The sequence below is a fragment of the Trachypithecus francoisi genome, unplaced genomic scaffold (genome assembly GCF_009764315.1).
Source record: "Trachypithecus francoisi isolate TF-2019V2 unplaced genomic scaffold, Tfra_2.0 Lachesis_group7, whole genome shotgun sequence".
In the NCBI taxonomy this organism is placed as follows: domain Eukaryota; kingdom Metazoa; phylum Chordata; class Mammalia; order Primates; family Cercopithecidae; genus Trachypithecus; species Trachypithecus francoisi.
In genome coordinates, this window is record NW_022681472.1 from 57,974,034 (window position 1) to 57,996,139 (window position 22,106).

General features: G+C 40.0%; 1 protein-coding gene across 4 annotated transcripts in view; it reads right to left on the reverse strand.

The window, feature by feature from the left end:
* Window positions 1-22,106, reverse strand: part of NCALD (neurocalcin delta) — a 456,646-nt gene that overhangs the window by 353,995 nt on the left and 80,545 nt on the right. The window contains exon 1 of one of the 4 annotated variants that reach the window (XR_004435464.1): window positions 560-588. The exons of the other annotated variants lie outside the window; for them this stretch is intronic. The gene's annotated coding sequence lies outside the window, so the exon portion shown is untranslated. Of the gene's footprint in view, window positions 1-559; window positions 589-22,106 lie in introns of those variants that run through there. 4 annotated transcript variants of the gene reach the window in all.

A 22,106-nucleotide genomic window follows, 5' to 3' on the forward strand; every position in this document is an offset into this window, starting at 1 on the left:
AATATCAACTTCTGTTGAGATCCAACACTCAGTAACAGTGCACTGTGTAGCCAGCGGTCTCCATAGTCCAGAGAAAGGCAACAGAATCCAGGAACTAATTAAAAGAGTGAATTGTTTGTTCCTGAGGCCCTCTGCTTGACCAGGCTTTTAAAAATAAATATTCTTCCACATGTCCATGAGATTACTGACAGTTTCTCATTAGGTAACTACTTATCTCTTTAATGAACCAAAAGATTCTCTCCCAGGTAGTTACAATATTTACCACAATTGCAAAGATAAAAATTTTCACTAATAGAATTTCATTCACAAAAGGCTCCTCATTCAAAATGATTTCTGAAGTTGCAGAGGCAGGACATGGTCATGTTCTTGCACCATTTCTAGCGACATTCATGGCAACCCTTTCCCCAACTAATTGCACATTTTACTTATATCACAAAATCATATTGTTGCTATAGAAACATAGCCAAAAAATAATAATAAACAGTTTGAAGAACACAGAGCCTATGACAAAACATCTCTAGTAGAAGATCAGAAGCTGGTCAGGAATGGTGGCTCATACCTGTAATCCCAGCACTTTGAGAGGCTAAGGTAGGAAGACTGCTTGAGGCCAGGAGTTCAAAACCAGCCTGGTCAACATAGCAAGGCCCATCTCTACAAAAAAAAAAAAAAAAAACTAATTAATTAATTTAATTAAATTAGCCAGGTATAATCACGCCCACCTGTAGTCCTAGCTACTCAGGGGGCTGAGGCAGGAGGATCACTGAGCCCAGGAGTTTGAGGCTGCAGTGTGCAGTGTCCAGAGATCTAAAGATCTAACCACTGCACTCCAGCCTGGGCGACAGAAAAAAAAAAAAAATATATATATATATATACACACACACACACATATATATATAACCTAATATATATATCACTATATATTTTTTCACTTAAAAAAGAAAAGTAAAAATAAGTAAAGTTCAGGAAGCAATAATTTATAAAGAATAAATGTAAACTGCTAAACATATGGAAAAATATACATCTAGCTTGCAATCAAAGAAATGCCAATCAAAATAACATAAGAGGCTGGGCATGGTGGCTCATGCCTGTAATCCCAGCACTTTGGGAGGCCGAGGCGGGAGGACCGATCACCTGAGATCAGGAGTTTGAGACCAGCCTGGCTAACATGGTGAAACCCCATTTCTACTAAAACTATAAAAATTAGCTAGGCGTGGTGGTGCATGCCTGTAATCCCAACTACTCAGGAGGCTGGGGCAAGAGAATCCCCTAAATCCTGGAGGCAGAGGCAGCAGTGAGCTGAGGTCATGCCACTGCACTCCAGTCTGGGTGAAGGAGTGAGACTCTATCTCAGAAAAACAACAACAAATATAAAATATAAGATACTGCCATTGCCTTGACACGTGAGGATAAGGGGAAACACACGCAGTACCGCAGCTGGAAGTGCCAATTGGTCAACTTTTTATAAGATTAATTTCCCAAAAAAGTAACAAAAATCTGAAAAAGATTAATATATTTTGATCGAGAAGCTTTATTTCCTGTAATGTAACTAAAAGAAAAAAATTTTTAATCAGCACACAAAAAAGCATGTGTACGGGTTTTATAATCTGTAATAATAAAAATTGGGAACACCTAAATATCAAACAATGGATAAGTTAAATAAATTACAGCTCCCTCAGAAGATGGACTTGTACATAACCATTCACAAAAGCAAGCAGTTATATGGCAATGTTAAAAGGGAGGCTCTATTTTAAACAATTTATAAATATATTAACTCATTTAATGTTTACTATAATTCTATGAGATAAGTACTATTATTGTCCCTATTTTACAGAGATAAAAGAAAGGCATAGAAAGTTAAGTAACTTGCCCAAGGCCATGAAATCAAAGTGTTAAGCCAGTATTCATTCAAATTCAGGCAATCTGGGCCCAGATTCCATGCTCTTAAGCAACATACAATTATACTATAGAAGAATATTTAAGGACATGTTAAAAATCTCAAAATATACCTGTAAAATGTTTTTAAATGAAGCTACCAAATTGTAGTTTGTAGATATTGTATACATTTGGTGTGTGTATAGACAGATGTAATACACATATCATACATGTATTATGTAAGTCAAACTAACAGGAGCTATCTCCTAGAGATATAAATATAAATAGCAGGAGCTATATCTAGGTGTTGAGATTAAGGGCATTTTTACTTTCTCCTTTCTTCTAATTTTCCAATGTTATTTTTTACAACTAACATATATTACACTTGCAATAACAAATACACAAATGTTCTTGGTACCAACTCAAGTATTCCTGATAGGTCACTGCCTTTAGCCTAGAACTTGAGAGGACCCAGTTCTCAGCACGACCATCTGGGAACACACTGAAGCACTTCATTTTGGTATACCTCCTTTATTACCATGAGATGTTGGGTTTGCTTTCATGAAGAAAACAAAAGAGTAAACAATCCTGGACCTGAACTGATAGCACTTTATAAATAAAAACATTTCACATCAATAAAAGATTTTTATTATTTCAATATCAGAGGTTTCAAAGAGCCCACCATGTATCCAAATAAGGTGTCTTTACTTCTCCCCTTTCACTCATAAGTCATCTCAGTTTATCAGTTTACAGGAATTTAAGCTTCACACACAAAATTCCAGTCTGGGAAGAAGAGTGCTGCTTATCACAGGGCCTTATGCCACGTGACTCATTGGGATTTCCAGACAGCCTTTGCCTTACTGTACCAAATTGACCCTGGAGCTCCTAATGGTAATTCCCAACTGAATTGATTTTGAGATTTACATTGCCCCTGGGAAAAGAACAAGTGAGATGTGACAGAAATTAAACCAGCACCTTCCCACACAGACTCTGCCCACGCCACAAGGAAAGAAAACAATTGCTGATGGGTCGGCAAGGCAGAGGCAATAATTATATTCTCTCAAAGAACAATCCCTGCTCCGGATAAGACATGTTCATCACACAATGCTCTGCATGGGGCTTGCGGAGTCTATGAGAAACACAGTGAGCCTGTAAGCCAGCAAGGATGCTGCATCAACTTTCATCAGGATCAAGTCCAGGAACCGCTTTGGCAATTTACACCACCTGGCATTTGGTGGCCTTGATTATTCCCATAGCAGCAAAGCCCCTAGAAGCCCTAAGTGGCAGGGCTCCAGTTTCTACAGCATTCACCAGAATAGCACATGAATACATTTCAGTGGCACCTCCATATTCATTAGTAAACCATTCCACAATTTTCCCACAACTCACTTTAGCCATGTGGCTGAAACCCCCAGGAGCTTCAAAACCACAATGATCACAGTGGGCAGAATTCTAGAATGGCCCTCCAGGGTACACATCTTATATCATCCCTTCCCCTTGAGTGTGGGTGGACTCTGTAAGAATGATAGGATGGTCACTTCCTCAATTAAGTTAAATTATACGGCAAATGGTGATGATCTAGTCACTCCATACTAGCCAACTAGAGAGGGATCAGAAGTCAGAGAGACATACTCCTGCTGTCCTTGAAAAAAGCAAACATCTGTATTGCAACCTGCCTATGAGGGCTACTTGGCAAGGAATCACAGGAGCCCTCTAAAAGCTAAGCAAGGACCCCAGCCAACAGTGAGCAAGAAAACAGGGACTTCAGGCCTACAACTGCAAGGAAATGAATTCTGCCAACGCAAAGAAGAACCTGAGCCTTGATGAGAATTCACAGGCCCTGCTACCTCCTTGATTTCTGCCTGGTGAGACTCTCAGTAGAGGAACTAGTTAGCCTGTGCTAGGTCCTCTGTACCCGGACTCCTGACTCTGGGACCTCTGAGATAATAAATGTATGTTGTTTAAGCCAAAGCCCCTAAATTGTGGTAATTTTCTTACACAGCAATAGAAAAGGAATATAATGATGATTGTTAGAATATGGGTTGCTGATGTTCCTTATCACATTTGCACTATCTTCAGAAAAGAAATAACACAGGTTAGAGGGAAGACATTTGTATCTATAACATTCACCCCAAGGAGTCCAAAAGAGAGCAATCACTGACATTTGTCTCATAGTTTGGAGTTTATTTAACTTTCATATACAATCTCATTTGAATTTTACATCATTAATATGATAGAGCTTGGGAAGTAGTGAATAGGAACTAAGATTCTGGAGTCAGACTGCCTGGGACTGGCTCCCTATTCTGCCACTTACTAGATGAGCTCAGTCCAGTTCCTGGACCTCTCCGTGCCTCAGTTTACTCACCTGTAAAACAGGTGCTATGATTGGAATGTTCATCCCCTCTAAACCTCATGTCAAAATGAAATCCCTAGCGTGGTGATGTTGAGAGTTGGGGCCTAGTGGGAAGTGTTTGGAAAGTGGGTAGATCCCTCATGAATAGGTTAATGCTCCTCCTCAGGTTGAGTTCTTACTCAGTTCCCACATGAGCGGCAACCTACCCACCCCCAAACACTTCCTCTTCCCACGTGTGATATCTGTACATGGCTGATCCCCTTCACTTTCCACCATGAGTCTAAACAGCCTGAGACTCTCTCCAGATGCCCAATCTTGAACTTCCCAGCCATCAGAATGGTGAGTCAAATAAACCATTTTTCTCAGGTATCCCTTTACAGCACACAAAAGGAACTAAGACAACAGGGATGCAATAACATATACTTCCTAGGGGTTTGTGAGCATTGAATGAGTTTACACAAAGACTAGCTTATAGTAAGGATTGGATACACATTTATTGCTATTTTTATCAATTACATTATCTAAACAGACTAGCAAAGCAAAATTGGCTTTGTTCACTTCTTATTGTAACATGCTACTACAATTGAAATCTAAGGTTTGAGACCAGCCTGGCCAACATAGTGAAACTCCATCTCTACTAAAAACACAAAAAATAGCCAAGCATGATGGTGCATGCCTGTAATCCCAGCTACTTGGAAGGCTGAGGCAGAAGAAGCACTTGAAACCGGGAAGTGAAGGTTGCTGTGAGCCAAGATCACACCACGGCACTCCAGCCTGGGTGACAGAGTGAGACTCCGTCTCAAATAAAAAAAAAAAAAAGACAGACAGACAGACAGAAAGAAAGAAAGAAAGAAAGAAAGAAAGAAAGAAAGAAAGAAACAAACAAACAAACCTAAGGTTTCAACAGATACTGCAATAAAGAGTTTGTGTATCAACCTAGAGAAAGGTAACCTGTAGCTGGGGAAGAACGCCCACTCAGCCTGTAGCTGTTATCCTGATTAGAATGGGGGCAAACAGGCAAGAATGAATGAGCTTGCTGCATACTCCAGAAAGGATCCCGGCCTGAGCAGGAGTATGGTTGCTTCCTTTTGTCCAACAGGATTCTGGATTTGAGATGAGGACACAGACCCAAGTGGGTTCCTACCACTATGATCAGCATTACATAGCCTCCATCCCAGTCTAGAGCACAAACAGGCATCCGTCTTCAGAACAGAGCCAGACTCGTAACATGACACTTTCCAGTCAAAGATTACACCACCAAGCCAATGGGAAGCTCCCTATGACAGGGCTGCTGTGGTCTGAAGGAGGAGTTTAGGTTTCTGGGCGCTGATGTCGTTATACCCTGTAAAAGTTTAAGGGGTGGTTACAGGCATATTTTCCCAGGGTAGTTTTCTGTCCCATTAAAGTACCATGGGCCAAAAGACCTTCTCAGTCATCTCTCACCTATTCTGCTAATTTCTCAATTCAGGTTTTAAAGAACAACTCTTATTGGTAGGGGAAAAAAGCATATATGAGTAAATATCTACTTATCTCCTTTCTTTTATTATCTGCACTCTTTTGTCTCTATTCTTCACCTTTGCAGCCTTTGTGCCACATAGTGACACACACCCAATGTCTCCTTTCTATCTTGTCAAGTATTTCCAGAAGTCACTCCTCCTCAACAACAACAAATCATTGATAAAAGGAAAGTTACAACTAAAAACACTCGACCTTATCTCCCAATAACTCAAAGGCATGTTGGTTTGTTTCAGAGAGTTTACCTTAATTCACACTGGAAGATGTACTAGAAGATCCAAGAAGTAAAGCCCAAATGCCTGCAGGATGTGTACAGTTAGCATGCAGGAATTGCGGGATCTAAGGTGAACCAGAGGAGCTGAGATGACCTGCCTTTTAAAACTCTGTGCAGACCTAACAGAATGGCCCAACACAACCCCCACAGTGAACCACAGATGACTGGGGCCACTCACTTGTAATGACCAAAGGCCTAGAGAGTAGGAGGCTCTTTCAAAGCCAGTTTGATACAGGGAATGCAGACACTGAAGAAAGGCAGGAGGAGCTAAAGAGAAAGTCAAAGCAATCAGAACTGCTTTCTGAAAATTGCCATCCTAGCTGATTTTTGAGCTCAGAATTCTCCACTTGGCCTGTTCCAGTCCAAAAGGGAAGCTGGAAACCACACAGGCAGTCTGAATGCAAAGGCAACAATCAAGAGGAAATGCCTCAGCCGCTAGCACTCAATTAATGATCTTGGTTATTTTGATCAAAGAAAAATGTTTTCTCTTTTTAACCAAAAAAGTCAAATCACCTACTATTATAGGATGGATTTTAAACCATTTGGCGGCAAGCTCTACCCATCAGAGCATTACCTATTGGGTAGACGGTTTTTAAAATAGGCTTTTCCCCAAGGAAGAATTCCCTGCTAAAATCCCTTGAGAGCAAATGTTGCCCTAGCAAAGCTTGGTCTAGGCCTAACAGTACACACAGTCCTCAAAGAGTTTGGTGTACTTGTTATTTGTATAACAGGATGCCAAAATGGGAAATTTTTATATCTCAGTTTGGAGATTAATAGACTCCAAGGCAGAATTTCAAAGTTAATGAACAAGAGCCAGTTAGAAGACAGAGATCTCTCACCCACAACAAGAATATCAAAGTCAGAGACAAGAGAAAATCTACTGAGAAAAGAATTTGTGAGAAGGATTTCTTTGGAGAGAGCTGTACTTTAACCCTTGGGAAAGGGTTAGAGAGAGTCTATTCTCACTTCAAGCCTGGAGAAAGGGAATTCAATGGGACCACTCAGAGAGCTTCACATGGGGCTCCTACAATTTGGAAGACTTGGTGGATGCAGATCCTAAAGCAGGTGGTACCCTGCGCCTGCTGACATGAGCTCAAGGAGAGGTAGCTGTGTTGGTATCCAAGTTTCTGAGTGCAGAGGATGCCTGGATGTGTCCTACAGACCAGAAGTGAGACACTCATGAGAGAGGTGGTGTGAGGTCACATTAGATTATGTCTTGTCGGGTCTCCTGGACATTTTATGAGACCCCAACTAATGAAAGCTGGAGGTGACTACCAACCAGACTCCTTGAAGTGAAGAAGGAATCAGTGAAGAGCCAGAGGAGAGAGGGCATGTTATCCGCATCACAGAAGCTAGAGATGAAAACCCAGTGATCAGGGTGGCAAAGGGTAAGGGCAGAAAGCAGGGGTGTTGGGAGATGTTAGGGGGTGGGTAGTCTCTGAAAAATCCACAGAAACATCCAGAAGGAAAAATGTTAGCCTTACATGCACCTGCCAGGCCCCAGAGAGTTCAAGGCTATCTAAAAACAGTGACACCAAGTCAAAACTTCTGGCTCCTCTTATCTTTCCATTCCAATGTGGAAGAGCCAGATGCAGTCCAGTCGTGTAGGTAAAAGGAAGAGGAGAACATGAAGAAAGTAGCCAACATACCACTCCAGCCAAAACAGCTGAAGATAAATTGAGATTTATCTTCAATCTGCTCTGTCAATGCATTAAGACCAAAGTATAACCTCACCTCTCACACAAGGAGGTCATTTGGTCACATGGGCTTATTCATCTTTGAACTTCACCTAATGGTTAAGAGCAGTTAACTGTATTTCCCAATTCGTGTAGGGCTCATGTGTGTTCTTCACCCATTTCCATTTGAGGATGATAATTTATTAAAGTTTAAGCTTTGGAAACTCTTATTTAACATGAAAGAGATCTGAGTTTTTAAAATTTGTTTAGCTTTTTGTTTTGTTTAGTTTTTGATGTTCTTCCTGCTGCCTTCTGTAATTGTTTCCATAGAGTTGATGGCTATCTTGCCCTTAACACAGCAAGCATCTGTATTCTTGACTAAACATTAACAGACTAACATTAATAGGTTGAAAATCTGGATGCAAGCAAAATGCTGTAAAATAAAGGCTGTGGATTTGGGGGCATGGAGAAGGAAAGGTCAAAAGAATTGAGACTATTAAGGAGTGAACTAGAATGGGACTTGAAGTATAAAAGGTAAAATGTTAGGCGGTTAGTTAGGAGCTGTTCATCTCCATTACAGACAGGAAATGAAAAGAAGAGGAAGAAGAGGAAGAATAAGAAAAAGAAGAAGAAGAAGAAGAAGAAGGAGGAGGAGGAGGAGGGGAAGGAGGAAGAGGAGGAGGAGGAGGGGAAGGAGGAGGAGGAGGAGGAGAAAAAGGAGGAGGGGAAGGGAGGAGGGGGCGGGGGAGGGGGAGGAGGTTGGGGGGAGGGGAAGCAGCAGCAGAAGCAGCAGCATTAGCTGTATGTGTTGTATGAAGTCAGGCTGGTGTTAGGGGGCTTGGAAGGAGAAAATTCCACCACTGCTCATTTTCTTTGCTTCCCTCTCCCTACCTGAAGTAAAGGTCAAGCCAGAAAGAAGACAGCCTAAGTCCTGGGACAAGGACTCTGGTTACATTCTTACTAGGAAGAAAAATAATTTGAGCATTTGTTCAAAGACTCGAGTTTGCCTCAAATTCTTGAAATTCAAATGGTATCAGAACTCTGAGCACCAACACATGAAATTTTAACATATGTTCACTTACTTTCAGCCAGTGATGACCTTCATTTTAAGCAGAATATGTTAAAACAACACTTGAAACATTACTACATGGATTATTTTTAAAAAGTTCTTTTTTGAGAATTTAAGTCTGATAAAGACTGGAAGAAACAGAAGAGGAATTCGGAAAGATAATTGGAGCTGCTGTAAAGTTATTATTTATGAGTAAGCAAATAAAAATAGTTAATCCTTGCTAGGGAATGTGAGGACACACCGAAATGGGTTTAGGAAGAGAGGCACATTTGGGAAACTGCTTCTCTGGGCTGAGGGAAACCTTAGCATAACTTCTACAGGCATGAGAAGGGTGAGGCCGTATTTCATTCCACAAATGGAGTAAGCAGGCAAGAAGAGAGATGGTATGACACTATTGAGTGGACATTTCTGCAAGCCAGGAAGCACTTCCTTGGAGAGTCAGAAGGGACTCAGAGAGGTGTCCAAAGACTTGGGGGGGAAACTTGAAGAACTCCTTTAACATTTCGGGATGATCTTGTTTGTGCCACAATTAAGAGCATATAGCTAAGAGCATAGCTCAGGAGCAGGTCTACATGGGATGAATTCCACGGTAGCTGTGTGCGCTTGGGCAAGTTACTGGTCCTCTCCAGGCTTCAGTTCAGACACCAGTAGAACAGGGATGCTAGCAGGACCACTAGGTGGAGTCCCGTGAGGATTCAATGCATTAGTACATGGGAAGTGCACAGTAGGTGCATTTAAGTGCACTAGCCCCTGACTGGACAACAGCTCTACAAAAAAAGAATAATGGAAATCAAGAAGAAAATCAAGACTAAAAAAGTTAGCAACTGTTCAACATCACACTCAAACCTCAATGTCTATTTCTAAACCCAGGGCTTTCTACAGTAATGCACCGCTGCCATAAGACCAGGGGCCCATAACTAGAAGGAATCAAGTTTAGTTTCATTTCTTCTTGCCCTGCTCTATGACAGTGTCAGTAAGGAGTGATCAAGCAGTTGAGTTCTACAGGGTCTTAAAGTATAACTAGTCCATTAACCCTAGAGGCAGAGTCAGTTCAAATCACATCTCAACTTCCACCGGCTGTGTGACCTTGGGAACTGCACTTTAACCTCACTGAAATGCACATAGCTCACAAATAGACTGGGAATGTTATGCACCTACCATACCGGCTGCTTATGAAAATGAAATTAGAAAACTGTTACATATTATTCTTTATTATATAACTGAATTATATAAAGCATTTTCCAAATAAAAAAATAATTTGTGTTTAAAAAAAGAAAAAGTACTGGTTTATGGTAAACAGTCAAACTGTAGCTGTTTTTGTCATCATCGTCATTATCATCACCAACACAGGGTTCAACTAACCAACTGGTACTCGAATTTCCTCTACATCAGTCGCTTTTAAACATTTTTTTACCACAATCCATGGAGAATAAAAAAATTCATTGTGACTCTGTATGCCCATACATATATATTTAAAGCAGACATTTTATAACAATATTTTCCCTTGATACATGCAATGTATTTTCCATTCTATTCACTCCATTTCATTTTTTAAATGTTGGTCATGACCCACTAAACTGATTCCATAATCACTAATTGGTTACCACCCATCATTTAAACAATGCCATGTTGCATCGTTTCTGCCAACCATTTCTAAAATCTCAAAGACAAAGTTCACCAATGTTTATTGAGCCCATAACGCGGTAATCACTGAACTAGAATCTAAATGTTAAGGTAACTTTCTAATTAGATAATACATTCCCCAAAATAATTTAGCATGTGATAAAAATTATTCCACGTACATTGTAAATAAGCACCAGTTGTTCATTTTGCTTTTACAGATCACAGTTTACTGTTCACCAGTTACATTAACATAATTCATTGTTGGCTGGATGTGCCCTGAAATTGCACCAAATATCTATAAACTCCCCTTCACCAGTTAAGAGCAATATATAATAAACTCTCCCAGGTCCTTGGGCTAATGCTTGGTCCCCAATAAATGCTCAATAAATGGCACCTTTTATTGTAATTTTCTTTCACCAGGATCGTTAGCATGTTCTATTATAAATGCTCTAGGTCTGTAGTAATAAAGTAGCTGCAGGGCCCATGTGACTATTTAAATTTAAATTAATTCAGATAAAACAAAGCTGAAATTTCAGTTTCTCAGTTGCTTTAGCCACATTTCAAGGGCTCAATACCACACACGGCTAGTGGCTACCGTACCAGGCCAGTGCATCTAGGGGTCCCAGGGTCCCCCTAGAAAAAACCTCAGCCTGTTGCCAAGATGATGCCTTTTCCTTTCCTTTACTGTATCTCACAATTCCATATATGTTTAAGCTTCTCTGGCAGAATCAGACATTCATGCTCATGTATGTACTTTCCATGCATATTCTTAGACAACTTTTACAAATTGGAAAAACAATAGCAATGCATTGTAACTTTCTTTCACCCAATTAATTTTACCAGCTAGATAAACATCTAATCTTCTAGTCACTTTTATTATTATAGGTTTATCTTAATTCATCTCACAATTAGTATTTTTATTTTTATTTTTTAGATGGGGTCTCACTCTGTCACCCAGGCTGAAGTGCAGTGGTGAGATCTCAGCTTACTGCAACCTCCGCCTCCCAGGCTCAAGTGATCCTCCTGCCTCAGTCTCTCAAGTAGCTGGGACTACAGGTGTGCTCCACCATGCCCAGCTAATTTTTGTATTTTTTGTAGAGATGGGGTTTGCCATCCAACTCAAGCAATCTGCCCATCTCAGCCTCCCAAAGTACTGGGATTACAGGCGTGAGCCACCATGCCTGGCTCACAATGGGATTTTTTTCCTTTTTTTTTTTAACTTTTATTTTAGGTTCAGGGGGTACATATGAAGGTTTGTTACATAGTTGTTACAAAGATAAACTCATGTCCTGAGGGTTTGTTGTACACATTATTTCATCACCCAGGTGTTAAGCCCAGTACCCAACAGTTAACTTTTCTGCTCCTCTCCCTCCTCCCATCTTCCACCCTCAGATAGAATCCAGTGTCTGCTGTTTCCTTCTTTGTGTTCATAGGTTCTGATCTTTTAGCTTCCACTTATAAGTGAGAACATGTAGTATTTGGTTTTCTGTTCCTGCATTAGTTTGCTAAGAATAATAGCAGCATTGGTGTTCCTGCGAAAGACATGATCTCATTCTTTTTTATGGCTGCATAGTATTCCATGGTGTATACGTACTGCATTTTCTTTATCCAATCTGTCATTGATGGGCATTTAGGTTGATTTCATCTTCATTGCAGCACTATTCATAATAGCACAATAAGTATTTTTAAATGTTATAGAGGTGATATCTGACATGATATTAGTTCATTAATTAGCTGATATTTGAAAGACACTCTTGGCTTATGAATTTCCAATGCCGTTGATATACTCTAGAGCAGCACTGTCCATGAAAGTTTCCTGTGATGATGAAAAGGTTCTATGTTTTCACTGCCTGGTATGGTAGCCACTAGCCATGTGTGGTATTGAGCCCTTGAAATGTGGCTAAAGCAACTGAGAAACTGAAACTTCAGCTTTGTTTTATCTGAATTAATTTAAATTTAAATAGTCACATGGGCCCTGCAGCTACTTTATTACTACAGACCTAGAGCATTTATAATAGAACATGCTAACGATCCTGGTGAAAGAAAATTACAAAAAAAGGTGCCATTTATTGAGCATTTATCAGGGATCAAGCATTATCCCAAGCCTTTTTTATATACTTTATGTAATTTACTTCTTCTGACAATCTTACCCAGTAGGTACTATTATTATTCTTCCCATTTTTTTCAGGAAAAAATCTGTAATACAGGACCCCTCCAGTTCTAAAACCAAATGTCTCTGTGATTTAAATAAAAGGGTTGAGATCAAGAGGTTTGGAGAATCTCTGCCCACTTGAGGATATGATACTATTTTTACATTTACTTAAGATTTATTCTTACCAGCTTTTGAGAGGGTTTGAAGGGGCTCATAGACTAGATTGTGCTTAAGACATTTAAGGATCATAAAGAATAGAGGTCACTTAGGGAAAAAAATGATAGAAGAAAGGTCTCTAAGCACTAAATTTCTGAGTTAGAAGATTGATTAAAGCTTTCCACCTAAGGCAAAAAATAAAAATATAATTAATTAACTAAAGACTAAAAATATTGGGGCTTTAAGTTATACACAGCATCTGTTGTTATTTATTTCTTGACCAAGAAATCAATCAAATTGGTGTGCAGGCTTCACCAAAAATACAGGATTGCTCAAGTAATTCCTGTCTCTCTCTTCCTCCATAAAAGCAGGCAATATTGCAGGAAAATATAACTCAGTAAAGGCAATTCTCTGAGAAGTTCTATTAGCCCAAGACTCACCTTTTGATAGCATATTAGTGTCCCTTTGTTCATCCAGCACTAACTCAGATGTGGCTCCCCTGACGGGTCCCTGGGGAATGGTCTCTTGTGTGTACTGTTGCTGCTGACCACTCAGAGACTCTTTCTCTGGACTGGAAGGGGGGTTCACAGCCTTCTTCACCAGCAGAACAGGAGAAGAGTAAATAACACAAGTGGCCACTTGGCTACGAGCAGACTGTTTCAGCCAACATGGGAAATATCTGTAGGGGAGAACTGCATGTTTTCAGTTACCTGCAGTTGAGCTGAATTGCTGTGTATACATGACATGTGTATGTGTGTGTGTCAGAGGTTTCATTAAATGTTTTGAATGTGTTTGTGGGTTTTGCCTCCTTATGTACTTTCTTCTATTTGAAGAAGAGAAGTAAGCGCCAACAAATACATGCACACACTTCTACTTCGGAACAATGACTTCTGTGGGGACTCTGTAAGGAGAGGTGCCTTGTTTTCACCAGCTCAAACAGAACTAAAGACTTACTTGCCTCTTACCCTTTAGTACACAGCTGCCTCTAACTCAACTTTTCCTTACTACTTTCCTTAAACTGGTGGTGGTGGAAGAGTTAGGATAAGGAGTGCAAAGCCTGTAACAGCCTTAATGCTCCTCCAATTCCACTGGAAGAGAAAAGTAAAAGTTTATCATTTGTCTGCTTATTATATGTGAGGCACTTTATGTATCTTAATTTAATCCTCACAGATCTATTAATGGTAGGTTTGGCCTTTTCCTCCATTTTAGAGATGAAAAACACGGAGGTAAATCACTCAGGATCCCACAGCCAGTAGCCATCTACATCCATAGTTCCGCATCTGCAGTTTCAACTAACATCTGAAAAAAAAAAAACAGCCTTAAGGGACATGAAATCCGAGGATGCAGAGTGAAAGAGGCAACTTTCCACATGCACAGATTCCAAAGGGTCAACCACATGAATCCAATCCCTCATGGATACCGAGGGACAATGACATGCATTTAAGTTTCCTCTATGTCTTTTCATGGTTTGATAGCTCACTTCCTTTTATCGCTGAAAAAAATATTCCATTGTATGATGTATCATCAATTATTCATTCATCTACTGAAGGACATCTTGGTTGCTTCCAAGTTTTGGCAGGTATAAGCAAAGTTGCTGTAAACATTCACGAGCAGGTATTTTAATATACTTCAGTTTTCGATTCATTTGGGCAAATACCAAGAAATATAATCGCTAGATTACATGGTTTGAGTATATTTAGTTTTGCAAGAAACAAGCATCCTGTCTTCCAAAGTGGCTGTACTATTTTGCATTCCCACCAGAAATGAATGAGAGTTCATGTTGTTCCACATCCTCACCAGCATTTGGTTGGTGTCCGCGTACCGAATTGTAGATGTGTAGTGGTATCTCATTGCTGTTTTAATCTACAGTCCCTAATGAGAGATTATGCTAACCATCTTTCCATGGTTGCCATCTGTATATCTTCTTTGGTGAGGTATCTTTTCAGACCTTTTGCCCATTTTTTGAAAATTGAGCTGTTTTCTTATCGTTGAGTTCTAAAAATTCTTTGTAGATTTTGGATATGAATCCTTGATCAAATAAGTGTTTTTCAAAGATTTCTCCAAGTCTATAACTTGTCTTTTCATTCTCTTAATAATCTCGTTTTTGAGTAAAACAATCAGGACATAGTCATATATTTATTTTGGAATATTTTAAATGAACAGAGTTAATGTCATGTAATTGATACTGCAAGGTGAAATACTAAAAAGTGAAATAACTACCCATTATGCAAGGTTTTTATTGATTCTATGTATTACATAGTGATATTACTTCAATAATATATTATAGGACCTCTCAGGGGAAGACAGAAATGCAGCACTTCCAATTTTTTTAGGGTCTCATTTCATTAAAAACACTAAAAAGATGACAAAAATTATACTACATTTATATTTTTAATATAGTATATACTTTATATATCATACATTATATGTTTGCATATATAATATATTCTATCAATTGTTTGTATATATAGCATATACTACATATTTTTGTAAATATAATTTTATATATGCTATATATACCAAAATATATAGTATATGCTATATATACAACATATATATAAAGTAATTTTTATATAAAATCACCCAAAAAATGTCACACGTGTTTATATACTCTCATTTGGAAGAAATGTCCAAAGCCTGAATGTGAGGTCCAAGCCAACTCTCTCTGCCCTGTCTCTCAATCCCCAAAAGTGTCCTTTCTTCCTAGTCTTGTTTTGACCTGCTTGTAAATTTTAGTTAGCCTCATTAATTTTCTGGAGCCAGGTGCTAGGTTTGGATCCTGTCTCTACTCCTAGGACCAGTGTGACCCTAAGCAAGTTGTTTAACCTCTTAGTGCCTGAAGTTCTATTTACAAAATGCAGCTAGTAACTCCCACCTGGAGTGCCATGGTGAGGATCAATGAGCTAATGTGTGGAAAGGACATGGACAGGTCTCAGTACATGGTACTTATGAGAGCTCAGTATGGCTGGACCACAGTAGCCTTTGCACTCCCCAAAGCAATTCTCACAGTTTCTAATCTTGTCAATTTACCTAGTCATCTCAACTGTTCTTAAAAACTTTTACTCATTTTTTTCATTATTATAAAAATATAAAACTGCCTTTTCTGCACAATTATTCTTTCTTTTGTCAACTGGTTTACAAAAGGTGAACGGATGAATCTCAAACTCATTTACATGGATGCATCTCAAATGCATTCTGCTCATTCAACTGCTGCTGCTTTTCCAGTGTTGCAGGGCTGACATTTGGGTTATTCAGCAGCACTGTACTTTGAAGGGCAATAGCTTTGAGCCCTTTCAGCTCATGACCAAGCTATCAGAACACAGAAGTCCAAAATGATAGTGTGCTATGCAAAATCCAAACTACAGTGTACCAAGTTATCACATTTCATTACTTCAGTATGTTTAAAACACAAGACTTCTGGAAGATATTCCTCTAGGGTATTCATTCTGAACAATAACAAGGAACTATGCTGTAAAAGAAATTTCAACAAAAACTAAAATAGAACTTCAAATGGGCAGAAGAATGCACAATTCCAAACTGCGACTTGCCCAGAGAATGAAACCCACCAGACTTTTTCCATCTACAGAAAAACCAAATTTAATGTTCTTTGGGTTTTTATCAACACCAGGTAAATGGGAAGAATCTCTCAGAAGCATTTTATGAAGTTATACAAAGAACTATTTTTAAAGCATTTCATGGTTGGCAGCTTAAGATAATTTTTTTTTTTTTAATTTTTAAGGAAAGGCTTCTTAGTTCTTCTGATGTGTTGATAACATGTGCTGCAGATCTTAGTAACTGCAGCAGATCAATCTTGTTGACACAGTTGAAAATACTATATCCTAAGAGTATGGAAATCCAAAGGAAAAACCCTTCCACTGGGTGAGGCACATTTTATCTAATGCATTAGGACCTCATGAAAATCACACATTACAGAACTCCATTCACAGGCTCCCTCTTGACTGCCTGGACGGCAGACCCACCTGCCATGACAATGTTTTGGTGTCAGCTCTGAAGGCATCTGCCTTTCTGTCAGAGAGGACTTCTCCCTCTCAAAAGTATTTTCACTTGTGTTATCTTGGAAGGTAAGGAGAGCTTGAAGGGGTTAAATCCACACAAAATTCAGGAATTTTATTTTCCTTAAAGACTTCCATCTCTTCCCCTACCTGGTAACAGTTTCCAAAATGGACAAAGCTGAATCTCACCTCTTCGGCTTTGCTTTCCCACATTTGAAATGAAACAGGCATGAAATTGGCCAACTCTTCTCCTAAAGGCCAGAGAGTAAATATTTTAGGCTTTGCAGGCCATTCCCAGCCTGTTGAAATTACTCAGCTCTGTAGTTGTAGCACAAAAACAGCCACAGAGAAGACACAAATGAATCAGTGTGGCTGTGTTCCCACAAAATTTCATTTATGGACATTGAAATTTAAATTTCACGTAATTTTTATGTATCATGAAATATTATCCATCTTTTGAAGTTTTTCCCAGCCATTTAAAAATGTTAAAACCATTCTTAGCCTGAGGGTCATATAAAAACAAGTATTGGGCCAAACTGAGCCCACAGGCCAGAGTTTGCCCTGAAAGAAATCTCAAAACATTTCATAGTCACATATAAACAGGAGCCAGATCCTTCTACTGGAGTGAACTGTAGAATCCTACAAGGAGACAAGCTCCCAATTTGCAAATATAAACAGCAATATGCCCAGAAACTCTTTGTATGTATGTTTAAAAATTCACCATATGTCATAATCTCATTTCATGTCTTATGAAATTCAAACCTAATGAAGAAATCTTGATTTCTTTAATATCTAATTTAATATGTCCTCTCAACATTAAGAGATGTTTAAATAGTAAGTACGTAAACACTAATATTAAATATGTATTTGGTATTTTAAATATAGATTTAAATAGGAAATATTTTTAATTGGAATACTTAAAAATGTAATTTCTATTCTTAACTGGCTGTAAAAGCAGTTAAGTAGGAAGAGAGGTGCTATGAGTAACACTGCTCGACCACTTACCATACGTCAGGCACTGGATGCAGCATTTTCCGTGTGTGATTTATTTAATCCTCACAGTGGCTTTGTGAGGCTGATCATTGTTATTCTCATTTTACAGTGGAGAAAACCAAGACATGAAGCTAATACACAGTGGAGCCAGAATCCCAGACAATTCAGCTCCAGAGCTGGCAACGTTAACCACCTAGTAACAGTAACATATACCAGAGGAGTTAGATGTCGTTTCTCTTTGACTGAATCAGTAATCTTTTAGGATTGCAATGGCCTCTCATTTTTTATGTATTTATACTTTACTTTTACTGACACACAAATGCATATTTTTAAGGACTCTCAGTCTTAAAGTTGATTTGCCAATTTAGATAAAATATATATAAGGAAGCTACCCAACTATGCACAAAAAAGCTTAACTCTTTATTCACATACAAATTGAATGCTCTCCCAATTCTATCCATATGTGCTTCTTACACAATTTGAAATGCTTTACATCTTTCTTTCTAACATAATAGAACATGTCAACTGTGATTTTCCTCATTAACCCTCATGACATCCCATACAGGTAAAGAACTAAGATAGAAGCAGAGTCAGATCTTTCTTTCAGTCATTCACTCACACGTTCAGTCAGAAACACATGCACTGAACATGCTTACCATGTGCAAGCCATTGTCTCAGAGGCGGGGAGGTGTACAAAATGAATAATGTCCCTTGATGGTTAATTTTACATATTACTTGGCGAGGCCACCATACCCAGATATTTGGTCGAATACCAGTCTAGATGTCACTGTAAAGGTATTTTTTGGATGGGATTAGCTTTTTAAATCTGTAGAATGAGAGTAAAGCAGATTACCCTTGATAATGTGGGTGGCCAACTTCACCACTACACAGTATATTCATATAAGAAACTTGCACCTGTACCCCCTAAATATATAAAAATAAATAACTAAACAAGATAATGTGGATGAGGCTTGTCCAATTAGTTGAACTCCTTAGGCAGAAAAGATTGAGGTCCCCCAAGAAAGAATTCAGACTGCCTTTAGACTTTAGCAACATCAGCCCTTCTCTGGGTCTCCAGACTGCTGGTCTGCCCTACAGATCTCTGACTTGCCAGGATCCATGTGATATGTCTCTCTCTTTCTCTTCCAACAGATAGATAGATAGATAGATAGATAGATAGATAGGATGATAGATATATATTCATAGACGATAGATGATAGATAAACTCTATCTTTATCTCTATATCTCTATCTCTATATTTCTATCTCTGTCTCTATATCTCTGCCTCTGTATCCACTCACACATCTTATTGATTCTGTTTCTCTGAAAAACACTGACTAATACAAGTCCCCTCCAGAACCATCAGCTCGGGCAGTGGGGGGTATTCTTAAAATTCACCCAGTGTCAATGAGATGTAGACAGAGGGTGCTCTCTCAGGCTGCTGATGGGAGTAGAGATGTTGCAGTCGCTGTGAAGAGCAATATGTCAATATCCAGGTCACTCATCCTGTGACCTGGCCTCAGAAGAACAACCTGGAAGGACTGCAGAGCCAAATCTACTGGGAATCTGCTGAGTGGACCAAAATGATTGCCAAGTGCATTTACACAAAGATGCCGCTCAGTGAGACAATTTCAAATCTATCTCAAATCATTCAAGAATGAGAGAGAGACCCAAGTCATATTCATTCATGATATGCTTTAAAAAAAAAAAAAAAAAAGATGCCGGTGGGGGCCATGCCTAGCACTTTGGGACCCCATTGCCTTGGGAGGAGCAGTCACTGCTCCTGCTTACCAGCCACCCAAAAATGGCCTGTTGTCTTCACAGCCAGAGCAAAAAGCCTACATTCATGACATAAAGAGAAGAAAGCCGCTAGAACAGTGTCTTCATATAAGTGCTTGACAAATATAAATATTAGCTATGATTAAGGACATAAAACTATACATTACACTGTTTTTATTTTAAGCAACTTGCTACATAAAATGCCTGCCTTCTTTCTAGCACTTCTACCCTGCATATAGTGGTGCCAAATGAGCCCTTTGGATGGAACCAGCCGGTTCTGTTGAATAGTCCATTGACTCAGACATAGCTTGATTTACTCTTTTTCCACCAAATTAACAAATGGTGGATATTTGTCAGTCATTAGTCAGGCAGTTGGTAAGAGGACTACTCTCATTCTTAAACACACAACACACGACTATGTGAAATTTCACAATGAACAGTTGATTGCAACAGAAGTAAACTGAAATCAAATTTCTTCCTCAGCTTTCTTATTGTGTTCTTTTTATTTCCTACAGGGTCTTGATGAACTAAACTACTTTTAAAGCCTCATTTTTCCTGCCCCCTACTGTAGATCAAAACAGAGCCCTTCAAATTCATCACAGGGAGCTCATGGTCAGCACAAAACAAACACCGAGAGGTATGTTTCATTACATCCTCAGTGATCTCTTAGAGTGTTGTATAATGAAGAACATGAATTTCTGGCAGGTAACTTGGCACTCTTCCAGAGGTCAGTCTGCCAGATTCATTTGTAAAGCTTTAACATTTTCTATACCTTTGAACTAAACAATTCCACATCTTAGAAATTATCCAAAAGGCAAAATAATATCATAAGACAGATGGAATGATTTAACTGCATTATTTTCTCAATTTTTGAGAAAGAATTTGTGTAACTTCTCTATTAAGAACAATGGGGCTTATGTTTGTTTTTGCTTATTTGTTTATGTGTGTGTTTTAAGAGCCTGAGCTTTAGAGAGAAGAAAACTCGCGTCAGAACTTTGAGCCTGCCCTTTTAAATAGCCACAAGATATGAGGAAGTCACCTGGTTTCTTTGAGTGCCAGCTTTGAGATCTGCAAAACGGCAATAATATATGCCTCCCTCAATGTTCATTACAGACCCTTGCACACCTATATTTCAATAGTAATAGTCAGCAAATGCAGTCAGTGTATTTTTGAAGGAATGGGTGGATACACGATTGAACAACTAAATATAAAATCATCCAGAGTCTCTCCATGGAGCTGGCTGGTCATGGTGAGGATGCCAGGCGGTCCCATGGACTAGAGTCCTCCACCTTGGCCACAGTTTTCCTGAGCTAAGAGAAATCACAAGGAGCTACCACACCTTCATCCTCCCTCTCTATCTGACCAAAGACTTGTTCCATTGTCCCATCCTAGTTGATGAGGCTTAAAGTCTCTTTAGAGAAAGAAGCCTGGAGGGCGGAGCAAGATGGCCGAATAGGAACAGCTCCAGTCTCCAACTCCCAGCGCGAGCGACACAGAAGACTGGTGATTTCTGCATTTTCAACTGAGGTACTGGGGTCATCTCTCTAGGGAGTGCGGGACAATCGGTACTGGTTAGCTGCTGCAGCCTGACCAGCGTGAGCTGAAGCAGGGCGAGGCATCGCCTCACCTGGAAGCGCAAGGGGGAAGGAAATCCCTTTTCCTAGCCAGGGGAACTGAGACACACAACACCTGGAAAATCGGGTAACTCCCACCCCAATACTGTGCTTTAAGGAAACAGGCACACCAGGAGAATATATCCCACACCTGGCCGGGAGGGTCCCACGCCCACGGAGCCTCCCTCACTGCTAACACAGCCGTCTGCGGCGATCTATCCGCAAGGCAGCAGCGAGGCTGGGGGAGGGGCGCCCGCCATTGCTGAGGCTTAAGTAGGTAAACAAAGCCGCTGGGAAGCTCAAACTGGGTGGAGCTCACAGCAGCTCAAGGAAGCCTGCCTGTCTCTGTAGACTCTACCTCTGCGGACAGCGCACAGCTGCAGTCCAATAGGGGAAGCAGCGGGGGCCGGTGCAGACGCGAACGACTCTGTCTGACAGCTTTGGGGAGAGCCGTGGATCTCCTAACGCGGACGTTGAGATCTGAGAACGGACAGACTGCCTGCTCAGGTGGGTCCCTGACCCCTGAGTAGCCTAGCTGGGAGACATCCCCCACTAGGGGCAGTCTGACACCCCACACCTCACAGGGTGGAGCCACCCCTGAGAGGAAACTTCCAAAGGAAGAATCAGACAGGTACACTCGCTGTTCAGCAATATTCCATCTTCGGCAACCTCTGCTGCTGATACCCAGGCAAACAGGGTCTGGAGTGGACCTCAAGCAATCTCCAACAGACCAACAGACAGTTCTTCTGACTGTCAGACGGAAAACTATCAAACAGGAAGGACACCTATACCAAAACCCCATCAGTACGTCACCATCGTCAAAGACCAGAGACAGATAAAACACAAAGATGGGGAAGAAGCAGGGCAGAAAAGCTGGAAATTCAAAAAATAAGAGCGCATCTCCCCCTGCAAAGGAGCGCAGCCCATCGCCAGCAACGGATCAAAGCTGGTCAGAGAATGACTTTGACGAGATGAGAGAAGAAGGCTTCAGTCCATCAAACCTCTCAGAGCTAAAGGA